Source organism: Lynx canadensis, chromosome A1, assembly GCF_007474595.2.
Source record: "Lynx canadensis isolate LIC74 chromosome A1, mLynCan4.pri.v2, whole genome shotgun sequence".
Taxonomy (NCBI): domain Eukaryota; kingdom Metazoa; phylum Chordata; class Mammalia; order Carnivora; family Felidae; genus Lynx; species Lynx canadensis.
In genome coordinates, this window is record NC_044303.2 from 90,693,124 (window position 1) to 90,715,645 (window position 22,522).

Genomic DNA, 22,522 nt, shown 5'->3' on the forward strand with positions numbered 1-22,522 from the left:
CAAGTGGGGGAGGGGCAGAGAGAGGAGACACAGAATCTGAAGCAGGCTCCAGGCTCCAAGCTGTCAGCACAGAGCCCGACACAGGGCTCAAACTCACAAACCACGAGATCATGACCTGAGCCAAAGTCGTTCGCTTAACCGACTGAGCCACCCAGGCGCCCCTAGATCTTGTTTTTTTTTTTTAATTTTTTTTTTTTAACGTTTATTTATTTTTGAGACAGAGAGAGACAGAGCATGAACGGGGGAAGGGCAGAGAAAGAGGGAGACACAGAATCAGAAGCAGGCTCCAGGCTCTGAGCCATCAGCCCAGAGCCCAGCGCAGGGATCGAACCCACGGACCGCGAGATCGTGACCCGGGCTGAAGTCGGACGCTTAACCGACTGAGCCACCCAGGCGCCCCTTAAAGCAGGCTTCATGTCCAGTGTGGAGCCCAACGCAGGGCTTGAACTCATGACCCTGAGATCAAGACCTGAACTGAGATCAGGAGTCAGACATTTAACCAACTGAGCCACCCAGGGGCCAACCAAGATCTTGATTTTTAAAACCACTTCCAAAAAAAGGGGGACCCCTTGGAGAAATGGCCAACTCTAGGACTGGAGCAGGAAGTACACAAGATAAACCTGGGACATCTTGCAGTGCCAGAAAAAAAAAATGTTCAAAAAAGAAAACAAAACTAAAATACCCATAATGATGGGAGGGTATGTCAAAAGAACACAGGAAAGAGTGCCCAATGGCCAAAGCTGGAACAGTATGAGCAAAAAATAAGTGGTACTGGATAATACCCCAAAGTATAAAATAGATGCCCATGGATCTATACTGATACAAATATATTGGTAAATAAATAAATGGGGGAGGAGAGCCTAATTCCCCACTCCTAACGTGTGGGCTGCACATAGTGATGTCCTCCTAAAGAGAACAGTATGGGAAGGGGGAAAGAGAGAGGAACTTTCCACTGGAGAAACGTGGCAAACACTGCCTCACCCAGGTGATCAAAGTCAACATCAACAGTGATAGGTCAGGTTGGTAGCACGTACACTGGATACAATATGATGAAAGAAAGGACTTTAACCTCAATGGTTTTCCTCCCAAATACCCCCAGTCTAGTCATGAGGAAAACAACAAACAAAATCCCAATAGAAGGACATTCTACAAAAAAACCTAACGGTAGTCTTCAAAAACCTCAGGGTCATCAAAAATAAGGAAAGTCTGAAGAAGTATCACAGCCAAGGAAAGCCTAAGGAAACATGAGTAAATGTAATGTATCCTGGAACAGAAAAAGGACAGTGGGTAAAAACAAAGGAAAGCTGAATTAATGATGAACTTTAGTTAATATTTATGTATTAATATCGGTTTGTTAATTGTAAATTATAGTAAATATACTCTATTTAACAGTAGAAAAAACTGGGTATGCGTCATCTGGGAATTCTCTGTACTATTTTCATTATTTTTCTGTAAATCTAAAGTTGTTCTAAAAATTAGTTTGTATATATATGTGTATACATACGTGTTTATATATACACACGTATGTATACACATATATACACACGTATGTATACACACATACATACACATACACAACCACATATATATACACATACATATATATAAAAGGATGTTCTACTATTATGCCTCAAATGGTTGATCTCCCTCCTAGGGCTGAAATGTACTACAGGAATCTAGTCTAACTCCCCTTTTTGAGAAGAAACGGAGGGCCAGACATTGACTTGCCACAAATCAGTTATTGGCAGAATCAGATCAGAAGTCAAGGTTCCTACCTCCCAGTGCAGTGCGCCCTTCCTGGTAATTCTACAAATGCTTTCGTCTTAAAGACATGAAGTGATTTTTCACATAGTTTAACATCCAAGAGGATTTCAGAAGAGGATTTCTGGGGTGTTTTCTCTCTTTTTAGGTCTTCATTTGTCTTTACGCTGACAGAATCCTAAGCAGAGTGCACACTTCTATTATCACTTTGTTTTTCTGTTTCTAAGATTATCCATATGAAATACCTAACAAGCAGCTCAGGAGCAAAGCAATAACACTTTTAGAGAATAGACAGCACACCTTTCCTCAACTTCCCCAAAGTCACAGAGCAAGTGGACCCTGTATTTGGAAGGCTCGGCAGTAAAAGTGAATTAAGAATTTACCTTTAAACCGAGAAACATTTTTCTCTAGTAAAGAAACATTGACCATGTTTCCTAAAATTCTCTTCTACTTCACAATTCATGTTAACATACATTAGCTCAAGGGCAAGACTTCTCACATTCCCACATGCCGTAACAGCAAATTCCTCCCGACCCATACTTTAAGCCATTATATTCTTAGAGCACTTCATTTTCCAGTTTTCTTTCAGGGACCATCTTCTCTCCCTCTCTCTCATAATTTTTATCATTCCAAGGCCTTACCTTAAACTCTACAGCAAAGCCCCTCTGAGCCAGGATGCAAATGCTGGATGAATGTATAACCCATAACTAGGTTACTCAGTGCTACATGAAGCCTCACAGTGGGTCCACTTAAATTCCTATCTTGGTCAAACTACAATCACTACAGGCATGGACCTCCAGGACAGCCAGCAATTAAAAAACCAAAGCACAAATATGAAAATCTTTTAACATCTACGAGTCTACTGAAGTGGACAACTGTCTCAAAAATACCTTCAGGTTACATACAAATATGAGTTTTGTGTGGCTCTGCCATAGGATAATGAAAGCAAAGACCAAGTCAATAAAACCAATACTATGGGGCCAACACCAAGACCAAAGCTTGATCTAAAAGTAAAACCTACAACATCTAGGTTCTAGAGAAATCAACAAACTGCAGATCCTTCAAATAATTAGTCAATTGGGCTTATAACAAAAGCTGGGTGGCAAAGTTCAAAGATTGTTTTCTGGGGGGCACTTGGGTGGCTCAGTCAGTTAAGCGTCTGACTTCAGCTCAGGTTATGATCTTGTAGGTCATGAGTTCAAGCCCCATATCGGGCTCTGTACTGACAGCTAAGGGCCAGGAGTCTGCTTTGGATTCTGTGTCTCCAACTCTGTCTGCTTCTCCCCCACTCACACTGTCTCTAGCTCTCAAAAATAAATAAACATAAAAAAAGGCTGTTTTCTGGCAGCCACAGGCTTAGACTGGGAATTCTGTATTACAAAGGGGTTAAAGGAAAAAATACATCTGATACACATTAGAAAACCTGGCTTGTGTCAGACCCTAAAGCAATATTTATTGCTGACATTAAACTCCGTGAGTGCTAACTATATATCAAGTATATATATATATCAAGTATAACTATATATCAAGTCAGTAGTCTCTAACTCTCAGGAACTCAATCTACATAATATGGTTGTCCATAAAGTCTGGAAACATAAGGAGCCAGGGAATTAAAAACAAATCCAGAAAAGGGGCTCAGTCGGTTAAGCGGCCAACTTCGGGTCATGATCTCACGGTTTGTGGGTTTGAGCCCTGCATCAGGCTCTGTGCTGACAGCTTGGAGCCTGGAGCCTGCTTCTGATTCTGTGTCTCCCTCTCTATCTCTGCCTCTTCCCTGCTCATGCTCTATCTCTCTCTCAAAAATAAAGATTTAAAAAATTTTTTTAATCCAGAAACATAAAAATTTTTTATAGATTTAAAGTGACCTTAATGTCATTATACATACTTGCCTGTGTTTTCAGAGTGTGTGAGTATACTGTAGTATTGTTCTACTAATCAATTTTGGGGGGTTTTGGGGTCAATATCAAAATAAACTCGTAATATTACAGACTTCTATTTATCTAACTTGCAAAGCAGGCACACAGCTTGTTAGCACTGCTTAAGACTCATGCTAGTATTTTCTTTCCATAAAAAACAATGCCAGGGGAGCCTGGAAGGCTCAGTTAAGCGTCTGACTTTGGCTCAGAGGTCATGATCTCACTGTTCCTGAGTTTGAGCCCCGTGTCGGGCTCTGGGCTGACAGCTCGGCTCTCAAAATCTCAGGGACAGGAGTCTTTTAAAAGCACTTAATCTACTCACTTTTAATACTTCAATCCACTCTTTTTAACTTTTAAGAGTGAACACATCTTGAATTCTAGAGATGGAAATTCCCTATTTTTAAGCTGACGAATCAGAAAATTAATTCCTGACATCCAAGGCAATATAGTGTATGTGGTGGTATAACCTGTCAAGTCGGAGAAACCTGGGCTCCAGACTCTCCTGCTCCTCTCTGTGGCCTTGCAGCTGACTGAACTTCCAGGAGTCTTCTTTCCCTATTTTATAGATGTGGGTAATAGTACTACTGGCTGAAAGGCTTGCTGTGAAAACAGAAAAAGATAATACAAAGTCTATCAGAATCCAATACTTTATAGGTATATGCAAATAGTTTGTTCTTTGATACACAGTTAGTACAACCAGAGTGAATACACCTTCAATTCTCATCCTAGACCAATAGGTCTAATATGTTTGCTTACTCCTCCAATGTTTTTCAGCAAAGCTGAATAATTTTGCATAGCAAGAAAAACCTGCTTTCCACCAAGTACACTGTAGCATTTCTTCTTTAACTCTTCCTTGCAATGGTGTCTATACAATTTTCGCATTGGTATACAGAAATGTCCATGTTTATCTGTGATTTTTTTTCCTACCCTGTCATCAATCACTTCTCTTCATGAGTTCTCTAAAAGTTAATTGATTTTTGGTTAATTATAATTCTGTTCCCAGCACACATTGTGAAAAAAAACAAACTATACACAACAATGTACATGAAACTTCAATTGAGCACAAAATATCCTATTTAACAGAAACAGACACATGCTGCACTGAATTTTAGCAAATCTGGACAACCACTTGGATCAACTTTAGGAATGGGTTAACACTAATGGAATATTAAATTTCGGGACTCATGGGTGGCTCAGTCAGTTGAGCATCTGACTTCAGCTCAGGTCATGATCTCGTGGTTCGTCGGTTGGAGCCCCAAGTCGGGCTCTGTGCTGCCAACAGAGAGCCTGGAGCCTGCTTCGGATTCTGTGTCTCCCTCGCTCTCTGTCCCTCCCCACCTTGTGTTCTTTCTCTCTCAAAAACAAACTTACATAAAAAGATTTTTTTTTAAATTTCTACCCTGTAATACATGAACTTTTATCCTCAATAAAGACCTATTTAGAAAAAAAATCTTTAAAACAAATGGAGACTTACATTATTTTTTAGTTAATTAAATTTACATTTTTATATTTTATCTCTTTAAGTCTATTTTTTTCCTAGGAAAGAGAGTATTGGTCTGGGGCGCCTAGCTGAGTTGGTAGAGCATGTGACTCTTGACCTCAGGTTCATAAATTTAAACCCTATGTTGGGCATAGAACTTATGTTAAAATATATATATACATACAAAATATATATACGCATATACACACACATACATGGTTTTCTTTTCTTGCGAAGTTTTTGTCTGGTTTTAGTATTAAGGAATACTGGCCTTACTAAATGGGTTAGGAAGTATTCTCTCCTATTTTCCAGAAGAGTTTGTGAAGTTAATTCTTTCCTAAGTTTCTGACAGAATTCACCAATGAAGACACTTGGTTCCAGGCTTTTATTTGTGGGAATCTGTTTCTCAAAAGTTCGGGAATGTCAACCTTAATTCCTGTAATCCATGAGAAATTAAAAGAAGAACAGAAGAAATCCCCGGGAAGGGATTATTTGTCTCTTCATTCAAGTTGAGGAAGTTCTTTGTATTCTCAGTTTGTTGAGTATTTTTATCATGAAAGGGAGCTGCATTTTGTCTAATGCTTTTTCTGTGTTTACTGAGATGCAGTTTTTGTCCTTCATTAATGTAGGGTGTTACATTCATTACTGTATGTTGAACCAACCTTGCATTCCTGGAATAAATCCCAGTTGGTTATTGGGTAGTGTCCTTTTAACGTTGCTGGATTCCATCTGCTACCATTTTGAGGATTTTTGCATCTATTTTCACAAAAGATGAGGTCTACTGGGGCTCTTGGGTGGCTCAGTAGGTTACACATCTGACTCTTGGATTTCGGATCAGATCAAGATCTATAGTGTCTATAGATCTACGGATATAGAGCCCCACATCAGGCTGGTGCTGACAGTTGGTGCTGGTATTAGGGTAGTTTGGCCTCACAGAATGAGTGGGAAGTGTTCTCTCTTCTATTTTTGGAAGAGTTTATGGATGACTGGTGTCAATTCTTCCTTAAGTATTTGGTAGAACTAACCAGTAAAGCCACTTGGTCCTAGGCTTTTCTTTGTGGGACTCATCTTTTAACCTACTGAGCCACCCAGGCACCCCTGTGGACTCATCTTTTAAAAGAAGGTATTTCAACTAATTCCTTTAATCCATGAGAAATTAGAAAGATGAACAGAAGAAATGACCTGGCTAATATTCTTGGTTGTTTAGGGGGGAAAAAAAGTGATTTTTAAAAAGGCAGCATATAGGGGCGCCTGGGTGGCTCAATCAGTTAAACGTCTGACTTCAGCTCAGATCGTGATCTCATGGTTCAGGAGTCTGAGCCCCACGTTGGGCTCTGTCCTGACAGCTCAGAGCCTGGAGCCTGTTTCAAATTCTGTGTCTCCCTCTCTCTCTGCCCCTCCCCTGCTTGTGCTCTCTCTCACTCTCTCTCTCAAAAATATTTTTCTTTAATTTAAAAAGGCAGTGTATAATAAGAAAGGAGGCAGTCTTTCTTTCATGTAGGTTATCCACTCATCTATTAATACACCCTTTTCAAAATTTAAGTCTTATAGGTCTTAGGTATCTTTGGTTATTTAATTTAATCCTCACAAGAACCCCAGGAGGTTCAATCACCCTCAGTTGACACGTGAGAAAAATAAAGCTAAGAGAAGTTACATAAACTGTCCTAAGTCACAGTTAGATATACAGTAATGTTTATGAGCGGGAACTCAGAAGTCACAATCCCTCCTCGACTACCCAATAACTTGGCACACTAAGTCAACTACTAACCTCGGGGCCCCAGTTTCTTCACCTCTTAAATGAGAGCACCACCACCATATACTTCTCAGGATCATTGTATGAACAAAATGCACGTAGAAAGTGCTTATGACAGTGCCTGGTTTACAGTACGTACGCATGACATCAGCAGTGATTTCTACTAGTACTAGGTATTGCCCAGTGAGATCATTTAAATTTCAATGGTTCTAAAACTCCGAGTTTTAAGGCAAATGAGAAATTTTAAATCTTAGATTGGAAAGGAACCAGTTAAAAGGAACTCGATTCCAGGCAGGCACAGATGAACAATTTTACTAGTACTTTTTATACCTTCTGATTGTATTACACATGCATCCGGTCAAAAAGCAAAAGCACTAAGGTGGGGCAGGGGACCACATAAAATGTGGTCTTTATTTAAAAATATATCTCATTCAGGGGCGTCTAGGTGGCTCAGTTGGTTAAGCGTCCGACTTCAGCTCAGGTCATCTCACAGTTCATGAGTTCAAGCCCCGCGTCAGGCTCTGTGCTGCCAGCTCAGAGCCTGGAGCCCGCTTGGGATTCTGTGTCTCCCTCTCTCTCTGCCCCTCCCCCGCTTGTGTGCTCACGCTCTCTCTCTCAAAAATAAATAAACGTTAAAAAAAAATTTAAAAAAATATATATCTCATTCATTTAAAAATATATAGAGAGTACCTTGTTTACAGTTTTAAATTTTGTTTTTCATTGACAGGAACATTATAATCCATTTTTCCAAAGCAGTTTCTTTTTGCTAAAAACCAAGTATGTTTAACATGTGAATACTCAAAACACATTGAAGATTCTCTAAATTCTTAAAAAAAAAAATTCTCCAAATAGTTTTCACAGCACACAGTTAAGCTTAATTTAAAAGTACATCTGTTGCAGTTAAAAAAGCATCCAACCAGCACTTTCCTGACAAAGTCCTACAGTAAGCTATACAGGTTACAACTATGTTCAGTGCACTTTTACTTCAGAGTCATTATGAGCTGAATTTGCACACTATTCAAAGTAGTTCCTGGTTCCCCATCTCATTTGTCCCTCCCTGTAGCCCCCTAATTGGGGGTGTGGCATCCAGGAGAGTTCCCATTTCCATTTTAAAGATGTGGAAACCAAGCTAGTTACCTAAGCTAGTTACCATGATGGGCCTCGAATTCAAGACTCTGCATTCTGCTTCCAACTGTCACTTTGTCCCTTAGGCTATCTAGCAGGGCAAAGTGAACTCTAATTAAAGGATGCAACAGCACGATTGCCAAAACGGCAGCAACAGCCTCTGCCCAGACGTTTACCTCTCATGGTTCTTGGAAGATAACCTGTTAGTTGAACTGTCTGTCCTGTTAAGATAAGTTAGGTGGAGACGGATGAGAACACCCATTTTCAGATAGGTCAGAAAACCTGTTGTTGTGGGGCACATTCACTCCAACACACAGTTCACTCTGGGCTTCTCATGATCCAGTCACTAGGCTTGTTGGCTTATGTACCCTGGCTGGTGCAAAGGAGAACTCCCACACAGTGCTTTACCTCTGTTCCAAGTCCACTCTAAGTACAATTACAGCAAGTGTACAACATGGCAGTGATTCTATTCAAGACCCTCAAAAAAATTTTTTTTAATGCTGAAGAGCTAAGATACAGAATGATTTCAAAAATCAATACAATTCTTCCCTTAAAAACAACCAGCAACAAAACCCAAAAAACTCTACTCGTTAAAAAATTAAAATGTTCCATTTCCTAAATTAGAGGTAAAGAGACTTAACCTTGGCTCACCTTAGTCCTCAGTTTAACTTCCCTCAACCACCATTCACTTGTGCCATACCCTGCAGTTAACTCTCTAGATCCAGTTCTCCCCCCCCACCTCATTGCTAAAAATGTAACTTCAGGTACTGGGAAACAGGACTTAACCAATTCAAACAGCAGGATGTCAGTGTAGTGGACCAACAGCATTCCGACTATAATAATTTATTGCAATCATTATTTATCTGGCAGTTAATATAGGGTTATCAATGTGTCTTCTCTGTCTTATTTTACACACATCTCAATTTAACTCTAACGACTCCATCAGGTACTATTATGCCCATTATTTGGGGAGAACTGGGGCACAAAGGGTAAGTAAATTGCCCAAGTTCACACAGCAGCAAATGGTCCATAAAAGACTTGAACCAGGGCCTTAACCTTAAGCACTACACCAAAACTGCCCTGCCTTCAACTATAATCCCAAACGTGATCATAAAATTAATGGCATGACCTTGGGCCAGTCATTTCATACCTCTGGGTCTCAGTTTCCTCCACTATAATACAACCTACCCTAATTAAAAGCAGAGGCTTTCCTGCTTTTAATGTCCGGTGAATTTCCGACTGGATTACTCCCCACCCCCAAATAGGTGTATATGTTAAGACTGAAGTTCTTCAACCACGGCGTGTTCTAGCACATTCTCCATAGTCTTCGGGGTGCTAGGGTTCAGTCTTCGCTTTGCGGCTTTATTTTCCAGTATTGAACCTGTAATGCTAATCCTAAACATTCTCTCTCGTTCTGGTACTACATTTTCCCACTGCTAGGAGTACCGACTAGGCCTGATCCCACCCCAGACCTTTACCGGCTATTCCAACCCACCCCGCGGTTTCCCAGGTAGCCAGGAAAGGCCTTAGAAAACCCTAGAAGCAAAGCCATAGGAAGAAGTTGGCTACCCAGAGGTCAAGGGAGGCTTCAGGGCACCTGCCACGCCTCCCGACCCCGGCAGCGCGGCCTCGGCCTGGCTCCCCAAACCAAGCGGCCCCGGTTAGGGCCTCGTCCCTCACGACTAGCGCGTCTGCCGAGGCCTGGGCCCTAGAAACCCAGCCCGACCCCCTCGGCCCCGGCCACGCCCGGCCCTTCGGCGCCGCACCGCGCACCCGGGCCCCCGGGGTCCTCATAGGCCGGAGGACACGCGCAGGCCTCCTATCTCACCTCGAGTTTTACGGGGACCGCCGGCGGCGCCCGCGCCTCCACCCGCCCGCACACCTGGCCCCGCGCTGCAGTGGAGACAGCGGCAGAGACGGCCCGACCGTCACGTGCCGCAGAACCAAGAGGCCTCGGCTACCGCTGCTGCCGCGCGAGCGAGCCCCACCGCGCAAAGCCCGGCCCTGCGTCCGCCCCTCGCTCCTGAGTAGCTACGGACGGCACCAAGTCCCGCCCCCCCGCGCAAGCTCCAGGGTTCGGTTGGTCGGTGAGGCCATCGCTCTAGGCACCTTCCCATACGCCCCCTAGGGCTATTCTTCGTGGAGTGTGGGGATTGGCTAGGAGTGAGGCAGGAAGTGGCTGTTGGTTGGGTAGGAGAGAAGGGGGAGGAACAGCAGCGGAATAGGGAACCTCGGGCGCGCGCACCCTGGGGCGGGGCCGGTCTGGCACGCGTTCCCGCGCCCGGTTGTCCTGGTGCCTTAGTGGGCCAGTTGCCCGATGTTTCATTCCCGTATCTTTGGCTTCTTCCCCGCCAGTGCCTGGACCTAGAACCCAGGATGGGCATCCCGTTCACTTTGCTTAGGGGGCAAATGACAGCCGGCAGAAGGAGTGGGAGATCGGCTGAGCCTTTGGGAAGGGCCAGTTCCCAGAGGCAGCATGTGCGGGGATCAGATGGAACCCCTCACCGGCTTCTTTGGCCCGGCCTGAAGTTGACTGCACAGCTCTGGGTAACCAGGCACCACCGTTCCTGCAGAGTCATCTCTCTGGGCGCAGCAGCCTGCGGCCGCCTCCTTACCCAACACACAGTCCAGAATACTATAATCCAAGGTTATTTCCACTTTCAGTTTGTGATGTTTCCTTAAATAAGATTAAACATAAAGGCACAGAGACTGACGGCAGGATTGAGAGAAAAGGATAGTGCAATGGAAAGATTTCAGACACACCACAATTTTTATAACCCACTTTAATATGTTGAAGAAATGGAAACGGCCAATGGCTTTCCTAGACCTTTTTGGGTCCTGGTCTCTGACTTCCATTTGTTTGGATACCCAAAGGCTGAATCTTAGGATGGAAAAAAATTGGAATCAGTAGATGTATCACCTATCCCAAGAACCAGCATTATTTCCTCTTGCCACTTTTAAGGAGAAGAGAAGGGTCAGAGTTTGGTGTTTGCATAAACTTAATATTCTCCAATTCTTCACCCCCCAAATCTATGTAAGAGAATTTTATAATATAAATTGTAATTTGTGCTCTGTCTCTCTCTCAAAAATAAATAAACACTAAAAATTTTTTTCAAAAAAGGAGTGTGCAGGGAGATGGTTTAGGTTTTAGATCTGGATTTTAGATTTAGTATGATTCCAGGGAGATCTGAAAGACTATGAGGCCAGTTGGGAAACCAATTTTTGCAGTTGATTTAAGAGCAGGATTAGGGAATGGCAGGGTGTGTAGAAACACCAGCATTGAATGTTTGTTTGTTTTAATGTTTATTTATTTATCTTGAGAGAAAGAGAGAGAGAGAGAGAGAGAGAGAGAGAGAGAGAGAGAGAGAGAGAATCCCAAGCAGGCTCCACGCTGTCATCAAGGAGACTGACACAGGGCTTGAGCTCAGGAGCTGTGAGATCAGGACCTGAAAATCAAGATTCAGATGCTTAACCCACTGAGCCACCCAGACACCCCAAGCATTTAATGTTAATGCTGAAAAATGGCCCAGTGGACTCAGGAGGCCTGATGTGGATTTTTTTTTTTTTTTTTTTTTTTTTTTTTTTTTTTTGGCCAAAGCCTAATGTTCTTCAAAGGACGAAGCAAAGGGCAAAACACTGAGGAATGAGATTTTTTTTTCCAATTTGAAAGCAGTCACTATTGGTTAACTGACCAGATTACACAAATCATCACTGTAGACACCTCAGTTCATCCTTCTACTAAGTTTGCCAATCTGGTCCTCCCTGTTGCCAACATCTCCATCTTCTACAAAGTGGGTGGTCTTTCTCTTCATCCCACTCATGAAGAAGATAATTTGAAGGGCCACAAGGAATTGTTTGCTTCTTTGAAGTGTTTTCCAACAGTATATAGATCACCCGAATCAGAGTCTGCCAAGCAGATGATGCCATATTTACCAAGAGATGGAGCAATCCAAGTGTTATCTGTCAGGGTAATTTGCTCCTTGTTGATCTTTCCATAACACTTGTGGATCCATTCATTTTCTGACTTAAGGCTCATGTACTTCATATGCCAATATATGGTCCCACAAATGAAAGGTGAAAAGGAAGCTTTTATTTTTATTTTAATTGTTTTAATGTTAATTTATTTTTGACACAGAGAGAGACAGAGACAGAGCCCAAGCCAGGGAGGAGCAGAGAGGGAGCCACAGAATCTGAACCAGGCTCCAGGATCCGAGCTATCAGCAGACCCCAACGTGGGGCTTGAACTCGTGGGGCTTGAACTCACCAACCGCCAGATCATGACCTGAGCCAAAGTCAGACGCTTAACCGACTAAGCCATCCAGGCGCCCCAAAAAGGAAGCTTTTAAATAACATATGTATATTAGTTTTCAAAAAAGAATCATATAAATGTGGGTGCCTGGCTGGCTCAGTCGGTACAGCATGTGACGCTTGATCTCGGGGTTGTGAGTTCAAGCCCCACAATGGGTATAGAACTTCTTAAAAAATCACATAAAAGTCTGCTTTTGTGTTTCATTTTTAAAAATAAAATATATGTTTGGGGAGCCTGGGTGGCTCAGCTGGTTGAGCATCAGACTTTGGCCCAGGTCATGATCTCACAGTTCGCGAGTTCGAGCCCCGCGTGGGGCTCTGTGCTGACAGCTCAGAGCCTAGAGCCTGCTTCGAATTCTGTGTTTCCCTCTCTCTCTCTGCCCCTCCCCTGCTCATGCATGCTCTGTCCTCTCTCTCTCTCCCAAAAGTAAGCATTAAAAAAAATAGTTTTAAAAATAATAAAAATAAAAATAAATAAAATATATGTTTATGAGGCGCTTGGGTGGCTCAGTCAGTTAAGCGTCTGACTCTTTATTTCAGCTCACGTCATGATCTCATGGTTCCTGAAATTGAGCACTGCCAGTGGGGCTCTGCACTGACAGTGTGGAACCTGCTTAGGATTCTCTCTCTCCTTCTCCCTCTGCTCCCCACCCAGCTCACAGTCTCTCTCTAAAACTTAAAACAGCTAAAAATAAAAATAAAAAATATGTTTCAAACGCACCATAAACAAAATTGTTGAAAACTTCTGTCCTTCTGTGCTTATGACTTAACTTGCCTCTCCACCTTACCTGCGAAGCCGCCCTTACCCTTGCTTACCCCCACCTTCCTTTGCCGGAAAGAGAAAGGGGGCACATAGCCAGAAGGAGCACTCTCCATTCCCATCCTGTTCTGTCTTGCTGGTTAGGCTAGTAATGATCATTTCTGTGCACCTACACTAATCTAGCAGTGTCAAATTGAGAAGGGAAAAAAAAGTACATAAATAGAGTGCCTGGCTGACTAAGCCCATAGTGCATGCCACTCTTGATCTGGCAGTCATGAGTTCAAGTCCCACGTTGGGCGTAGAGTTTACTTTAAAAAAAAAGTGGGGTATCTGGGTGGCTCAGTCCGACTTCAGCTCTAGTCATGATCTTGCAGTTTGAGAGTTCGAGCCCCACATTGAGCTGTGTGCTGACAGCTCAGAGGCTAGAGCTTGCTTCAGATTCTGTGTCTCCCTCTCTCTCCTTCACAAATAAATAAACATTAAAAAAAATGAAAAGAAAAAAAAGTACTGGGGTGCCTGAGTGGCTCAGTTGGTTAAGCCTCTGACTCTCAATTTCTGCTCAGGTCATGATCTCACAGTTTCATGAGTTCGAGCCCTGCATCAGGCTCTGCACTGACAGTGTGGAGCCCGCTTAGGATTCTGTCTCTGCCCACCCCAACCCCGCCGCCTCTCCCCCGCTTATGCACTCTCTCTCAAAAGAAATAAATTGAAAATAAATAAAAAATTAAAATTCAACTTTATTGTACAGTTTTGTGATTTTGAGAAATGTACAGAACCATGTAACTACTATCATAGTGGAGATCTAGAACATTTCCATTACCCCAAAAGGTTCCTCTGAAGTTTTTTCTTTTCCCCTTAAACCAAATGTGGGGTGCCCTCTTCTGACACTAATTGTGATGTCTTTTTCTGACAACACTTCAGTCAATTCAATTCAATTCTGACATCAACTACCCAGAGTTAGTGTCAGACTTCACAGGTTTAAGGGTTCAGTCCCACAAGACTGCCCCCATTTCAGATGCCAGCTGCAAATAGGGTGCCCAGACTGCCACATGTCTGCCTGGTTGGCTACAAATTTAGGGGTTCCCATCAAAACCTTAGAGGAGAAAGCAGGAAAAGACCTCTCTGACCTCAGCCATAGCAATCTCTTACTCGACACATCCCCAAAGGCAAGGGAATTAAAAGCAAAAGTGAATTACTGGGACCTTATGAAGATAAAAAGCTTCTGCACAGCAAAGGAAACAACCAACAAAACTAAAAGGCAACCAACGGAATGGGAAAAGATATTTACAAATGACATATCGGACAAAGGGCTAGTATCCACTAGTATCCAAAATCTATAAAGAGCTCACCAAACTTCACACCCGAAAAACAAATAACCCAGTGAAGAAATGGGCAGAAAACATGAAAAGACACTTCTCTAAAGAAGACATCCGGATGGCCAATAGGCACATGAAAAGATGTTTAACATCGCTCCTTATCAAGGAAATACAAATCAAAACCACACTCAGGTATCACCTCACGCCAGTCAGAGTGGCCAAAATGAACAAATCAGGAGACTATAGATGCTGGAGAGGATGTGGAGAAACGGGAACCCTCTTGCACTGTTGGTGGGAATGCAAATTGGTGCAGCCGCTCTGGAAAGCAGTGTGGAGGTTCCTCAGAAAATTAAAAATAGACCTACCCTATGACCCAGCAATAGCACTGCTAGGAATTTATCCAAGGGATACAGGAGTACTGATGCATAGGGGCACTTGTACCCCAATGTTTATAGCAGCACTCTCAACAATTGCCAAATTATGGAAAGAGCCTAAATGTCCATCAACTGATGAATGGATAAAGAAATTGAGGTTTATATACACAATGGAATACTACGTGGCAATGAGAAAAAATGAAATATGGCCTTTTGTAGCAACGTGGATGGAACTGGAGAGTGTGATGCTAAGTGAAATAAGCCATACAGAGAAAGACAGATACCATATGGTTTCACTCTTATGTGGATCCTGAGAAACTTAACAGAAACCCATGGGGGAAGGGAAGGAAAAAAAAAAAAAAAAGAGGTTAGAGTGGGAAGAGCCAAAACATAAGAGACTGTTAAAAACTGAGAACAAACTGAGGGTTGATGGGGGGTGGGAGGGAGGGGAGGGTGGGTGATGGGTATTGAGGAGGGCACCTTTTGGGATGAGCACTGGGTGTTGTATGGAAACCAATTTGACAATAAATTTCATATATTAAAAAAAAACAACAAATTTAGGGGTTCCCATGATCACTTCTTGCTCAGGTTCAATAATTCACTAGAACAATTCACAGAACTCAGGACAGCATTTTTTTAAGTTGTTTTGTTTTGTTTTGTTTTTGGAATCTCTACACCCAATATGGGGGCTCAAACTCGCGATTCTGAGATTGAGTTACCTGCTCTTCCGGCTGAGCCAGCCAGGTGTCCCCAGTACTACTACTGGTTTAGTAAAAAGGATTCAACTCAGGCACAGCCAAATGGAGGAGATACAGGGGACAAAGTATGGGGAGATAGGGTGTGTGTGGAGTTTCCATGCTCTCTCTAGGGGAAGCTCCCTCTAGGCATGCCAAACCCCCTGCCCTTGGATGTGTTAACCTAGCGACAAGCACTCTGAACACCATTACTTAAGGTTTTTTATGGAGGTCCCATAACACAGGCATGATTATTGAAATCATTGACCATCGGTGACTGCACTTGATCTCCAGTCCTTCTTCCCTTCCTAGAGGTCCAGAGTGGAGTTGAAAATTCCAACCCTTGAGGCCCCTGGGTGGCTCAGTTGGTTAAGCGTCTGACTCTTGATTTTGGCTCAGATCATGATCTCATGTTTAATGGGACCAAGCCCCACATCAGGCTCTGTGCTGATGGTGCAGAGCCTGCTTGGGATAATCTGTCTCCCTCTCTCTCTGCCCCTCGTCCACTTATGCACACGTGCACGCGCTTTCTCACATGCGCAAGCACTCAAATAAACTTAAAAAAAAAATTAAAAATTCCCACCCCCTAATCTCTTGGTTTGGTTCTTCTAGCAACCAGCCTCTAACCTGAAGCTGTCTAGGGGTCCACCAATAATCACCATATTAGCATAACCTCAGGTGTGGTTATGAGGATTATTAAGGGGTTATTATGAATAACAAAAGACACTCCTATCACTCAGGAAGCTCCAAGGGTTTTAGGAGCTCTGCACCAGGAATCCAGAACAAGCACTAATTTTTTACTATACTACCTTTCCCGCGTACCTATTCCCAGTCCATCCCTACACCAGCTTCAGGCAAAAGCTGATTTGATTTCAGTTACTATAGACTTGTCTTTTCTAGAGCTTCATATAAATAGAATCATATGGTATATTGTGTTTTGTGTCCGGCTTCTTTCACTCAACAGATTGTCTTGAGATCTTCATGTATACAGTTAACATTTATCACTACTTTGTTCCTTTTAATTGCTGAGTAGTATTCCATTGTATGAGCATGCCACAGTTCATTTATCCACTCACCAAGTAACAGACACGTGGGCTGTTTCCAATTTGGGGCTAGAGTGTCTAAATGGCTATGGGCTCTTTGTACAGATGTATGTTTTAATGTTCTCTTACTAACCTAACATCTTCATTTTTTCTTGGGTTACTACCACAATTCGTACTTTCATCTTCCTGTTGCCTCCTGAGAAAGACTGTGAGGTAAAGTTTTGTTGAAATCTTGCACATCAAAAATGTCTTATAGGGGCACCTGGGTGGCTTAGTCAGTTGAGTGTCTGACTTTGGCTCAGGTCATGATCTCACGGCTCATGAGTTTGAGCCCCATGTCAAGCTCTGTCCTGACAGCTCAGAGCCAGGAGCCTGCTTGGGATTCTGTGTCTCCCTCTTTCTCTGCCTCTCCCCCACTCATGCTCTGTCTCTGTCTCTCAAAAATAAATAAACGTTAAAAAATTTTAAGTCATATAAAAAATAATAAATGAAAAAAGTAAAAATGTCTTTATTCTACCTTTACATTATTTTTTTAAACTTGATTGAAGTATAATTCACACACCATAAAGATTATCCAATGTAAATAAATGATTTTTAGTAAATTTATAGAATTATAAAACCATTATCATAATCCAATTTTAGGATATCTCAGCCACCAAAAACTGCCCTTGTGCCTGTTTGCCCAGCCAACCCCAGGTAGCCACTGAACTGCTTTCTCCCTCTATTGATTTCCCTTTTCAAGATATTTCATACAAGTGGAATCACACAACATGTAGTTTTTTTGTATCTGACTTCTTTCTCATAGCATAATGTTTTTGCAGTTCATTTGCCTAGTAGCGTGTATCAGGAATTCATTCCTTTTCATTGCTGAATAATATTCCATTGCATGGATATACCACCTTTTGTCTCTCCGTCGAACAGTTCATGTGCATTTAGATTTCTTCCAGGTTTGAGCTATAATGAGTAATGCTGCCATGAATGTTTGTATATAAGCTTTTATACACACATTTCTTTTTCTCTTGGGTACTACATAGAACTGCTAGCTTAAGTGGTAAATGTATACTGAACTTTTGAAGAAATTGCCAAATTGCTTTCCAAAGTAGCTGTTCTTTTTCACAGTCCCATGTAGGAGGGCTTCAGTTCTTCACATCATTGCCAACATGTGCTATTGTCTGTCTTTTTTATTATAGCCGTTCTCGTGGGTGTGTGGTAGTGTCTCGCTGAGGTTTGTTCCAAATCCAGTGAGCCCCCTCTGGCAGTGAAGCTGTTGGATGGCATAGCCTGACCAGTCATGGGCTGCTGCCGAGCTGACAAGTGTGGGGGAATGTGAGCAGCCCCAGGCCAGAGTGCCACAGACTCTTACTGTTCTCACCCAGAGTTCAGTGGCTTTTCATGGATAAATTCTTTTCAATTTCTCATTTGCTTTTAGTCAATTTCCAGAACCCTAACTGGTTTTTTAGATTTCTTTTTTTTCTCCAGTTATTTTTTAAATTTATTTAAATTTTTTATTTAACTTATTTTTTAAATTTACATCCAAGTTAGCATATAGTGCAACAATGATTTCCGGAGTAGATTCCTTAATGCCCCTTCCCCATTTAGCCCATCCCCCCTCCCACAACCCTCCAGTGACCCTCTGTTTGTTCTCCATATAAGTCTCCTATATTTTGTCCCCTTCCCTGTTTTTATATTATTTTTCCTTCCCTTGTGTTCATCTGTTCTGTGCCTTAAAGTCCTCATATGAGTGTAGTCATATGATATTTGTCTTTCTCTGACTAATTTCACTTAGCATAATACCCTCCACATAGTTGAAAATGGCAAGATTTCATTCTTTTTGATTGCTGAGTAATACTCCATTGCATATATATACCACATCTTCTTTATCCATTCATCCATCAGTGGACATTTGAGCTCTTTCCATACTTTGGCTATTGTTGATAGTGCTGTTATAAACATTGGGGTGCATGTGCCCCTTTGAAACAGCATACCTGTATCCCTTGGATAAATACCTAGTAGTACAATTGCTGGGTTGTAGGGTAGTTCCATTTTTAACTTTTTTTTTTTTTTAATTTTTTTTTCAACGTTTATTTATTTTTGGGACAGAGAGAGACAGAGCATGAATGGGGGAGGGGCAGAGAGAGAGAGGGAGACACAGAATCGGAAACAGGCTCCAGGCTCCGAGCCATCAGCCCAGAGCCCGACGCGGGGCTCGAACTCACGGACCGCGAGATCGTGACCTGGCTGAAGTCGGACGCTCAACCGACTGCGCCACCCAGGCGCCCCTCCATTTTTAACTTTTTGAGAAACCTCCATACTGTTTTCCAGAGTGGCTGCACCAGTTTGCATTCCCACCAGCAATACAAAAGAGGTCCTCTCTCTCCGTGTCCTAGCCAACATCTATTGTTGCCTGAGTTGTTAATGTGAGTCATTCTGACAGGCGTAAGGTGGTATCTCATTGTGGTTTTGATTTGTATTTCCTGGATGATGAACGATGCTGCGCATTTTTTCATGTGTCGATTGGCCATCTGGATGTCTTCTTTGGAGAAGTGTCTATTCATGTCTTTTGCCCATTTCTTCACTGGATTATTTGTTTTTTTGGGTGTTGAGTTTGATAAGTTCTTTATAGATCTTGGATACTAACCCTTTATCTGATATGTCGTTTGCAAATTTCTTCTCCCATTCCGTCACTTGCCTTTTAGTTTTGCTGATTGTTTCCCTCGCTGTGCAGAAGCTTTTATTTTGAAGAGGTCCCAATAGTTCATTTTTGCTTTTGTTTCCCTTGCCTCTGGAGATGTGTTGAGTAAGAAGTTGCTGCGGTTTAGGTCAAAGAGGTTTTTGCCTGCTGTCTCCTTGAGGATTTTGATAGCTCCCTGTCTTACATTTAGGTCTTTCATTCACTTTGAGTTTGTTTTTGTGTATGGTGTAAGAAAGTGGTCCAGGTTCATTCTTCTGCCTGTCACTGTCCAGTTTTCCCACCACTTGCTGAAGAGACTGTCTTTATTCCATTGAATATTCTTTCCTGCTTTGTCAAAGATTAGTTGGCCATACGTTTGTGGGTCCATTTCTGGGTTCTTATTCTGTTTTTTTTTTTCCCTCCAGTTTTATCACTGTTTGGTGGGGGAGAGAATTTGCTGATCTCCTCACTTCACCGGAATGCCACCCTCATAGACTTTTAGTTGAATATTTTTTCCTCTGTATGTCTTCTCCAGACATTTGTTTATTTCTGTTTGCTTGCGTTGGTCTCTATGTTCTACATTGCAAGGGACATTTGCCTTGTCTGCACATTGGAATCACTTGGGCATCTTTTCAAATCCCAGTGCCCAACTGCAGCCCCAGAAGATTACATCAGAATCAGATGGCTAGACATCTGAGATTCAAAATAGTTATAAGCCATTGAAAAATAAAAACATCAACAAAGTTTTAAAAAGAAAAAATAGAAATTAATAAAGTATAAAGAAAAAAAACCTAGAGGTGCCCAGCCGGCTCAGTTGAAAGAGTATGTGACTCTTGATCTCAGGGTCATGAGTGCAAGCCATGGGTGTAGAGGTTACTTAAAAATAGATAGACCTTTGGGGCACATGGATGGCTCAGTCGGTTAAGCTCTTGACTTCGGCTCAGGTCATGATCTCAAAGTTCCTGAGTTTGAGCCCTACATCAGGCTCTCTGCTGTCAGCATGGAGCCCACTTCAGATCCTCTGTCTCCTTCTCTCCCTGCCCCTCCCCCCACTCCTGCACGTGTGCTGTCTCTCTTTCAAAAATAAACATTACAAAATAATGCGCCTGGGTGGCTCAGTAGGTTAAGCATCTGACTCTTGATTTCGGCTCAGGTCATGATCGCATGGTTGGTGAGTTTGAGCCCTGCGTTAGGCTCTATGCTGGCAGTGCTGAGACTGGTTGGGATTCTCCCTCTCTCCCTCTCTCTGCCCCACCCCTGTTCATGCTCTCTTTCTCTCAGAGTAGATAATTAAACTTAAAAAAAATTAAGCTTTTTAAAATAAAATAATAAAATTAATAAATAAACTTTTTTTTTTTTTTGGAGAGCACAAGCGGGGGATGGGGACAGAGAGGGAGGACAAAGGATCTGAAGCCTCCTCCACACGGACAGGCTGACAGCAGTGAGTCTGATATGGGGCTCAAACCCATGAACTGCGAGATCATGACCTGACACTCAACCAACTCAGCCACCCAGGTGTCCCAATAAATAAACTTTTAAAATAAAAACAACCCCTACTCTCTCCTATGTTTCCTCTTTACTCACACCACTACCATGCTCATACTTCTGACACTAGATGTTTGGGAGTTTTCCCCATACCACACAATTCTGCGACATTAGCTGGCTGTCCTACAATTTAATTCAATTCTGACATCATCTACCTGGAGATCACTACTGTCAGATCCCACCGGTTAAGGGCTCAGTCCATGAGACTGACCACACTTCAGATGCCAATCACAAGGAGTAGGTCCCCAGGTTACCCACAATGCCTGTCCAACTTGGCTCCAGATCAGGGGTTCTCATGATCCCCTCCCCTTGGATTTGGTTATTTGCTAGAACAGCTCCCAGAACTCAGGGAAACCCTTATTTATGTTTACCAGCTTATTAAAGGATATGATGAAGGATATAGATGAACAACCAGATGAAAGGATACATTGGCTGAGGTCTAGGAGGGCTCAGAGCAAAGGCATTTCCATCCTATGCCATTGTGAGGGAGTCATCCTTCTGGCACATGAATGAGTTCACCAACCTGAATGCCACATTTTGGGGATTTTTATAGAGGTTTCATCACGTAGGCATGATCCATCATTAACTCCATTTCCAGCCCTTCTTCCCTTTCTGGAGAATGGCGATGCAGCTGAAAATTCCAAGCTTCTAATCATGGCTTGGTCTTTCTGGTGACCAGCCTCCATACAGGGGCCCACCAAGAGTCATCTCAATAGAACAAAAGACATTGCTATTACCAGGAAATTTCAAGGGATTTGGAAACTCTGTATCAAGAATAAGGGTCAGGGTACCTCCTGGCTCAGAGGTTTAAGCATCCAACTCTTGATTTCAGCTTAGGTCATGATCCCATAATCCTGGGATCGAGCCCCAGGTCAGGCTCCACACTGAGCAGGCAGACTGCTTAAGATTCTCTCTCTCTCCCTCTGCCCGCCTCTGCCCCATTCACATGCATGCATGCATGCACACACACTCTCTCTCAAATAAAAAAATGTTCTTAATTAAATAAATTAAAAAAATAAGGGTCAAAGACCAAATATTAGAGCAAAGCATACTTAGTGGTACTCTTATCACCTAGGAAATTAAAAGGGTTTTATTATTTTTTTAATGTTTATTTATTTGAGAGAGAGAGAGAGAGAGAGAGAGAGAGAGAGAGAGAGAGAGAACATGAGTAGGGGAGGGGCAGAGAGAGAGGAGAGAGAGAGAATCCCAAATAGGCTCTGCAGCTGTCAGCAAGGAGCCCGATGTGGGGCTTGAACTCATGAACTGTGAGATCGTGACCTGAGTCAGTGTCGAGTCAGACGCTTAACCCACTGAGCCACCCAAGTGCCCCTAGAAGGTTTTTAGAAGTCCTGTGTCAGGAATTTGGGGGGTGGGGTACAGACAGTATATACATTTTCTATTATTTCATGATACCAACAGAAGAGAAGGAACACCTCTTGCTTATAATAGAATGCTTAGGGCCTCCTGACAAATATGAAGTGAGCCCTAGGCTCCATGCTGTCAGCACAGAGCCCGAAGCAGGGAGCAAACTAAGGAACATGAGATCATGACCTGAGCTGAGATCAAGAGTTGGACACTCAACCAACTGAGCTACCCAGGCGCCCCCTCAAATTAACATTTAAATAGGACAACAAAAAGTTTTTTTTTTCTGCTGAAAATAAGCACTATGTGGCCTGTGATCTTGTCCCAATTGCCCTCAAGACAGATGTTTTATTTTTAAAAAAAATTTTTTTTTC

The 22,522-nt window shown here is 42.5% G+C and overlaps 1 protein-coding gene across 2 annotated transcripts in view; it reads right to left on the reverse strand.

The window, feature by feature from the left end:
• Positions 1-10,014, reverse strand: part of CANX (calnexin) — a 34,125-nt gene extending 24,111 nt beyond the window's left edge. Inside the window, exons 1-2 of one of the 2 annotated variants that reach the window (XM_030316071.2) lie at positions 9,864-10,014; positions 4,145-4,277 (exon numbers count right to left, since the gene is read on the reverse strand). The gene's annotated coding sequence lies outside the window, so the exon portion shown is untranslated. The remainder of the gene's footprint in view (positions 1-4,144; positions 4,278-9,863) is intronic. The other variant, XM_030316063.2, reaches the window with a different exon arrangement.
• Between the last annotated feature and the right edge of the window lie 12,508 nt (positions 10,015-22,522).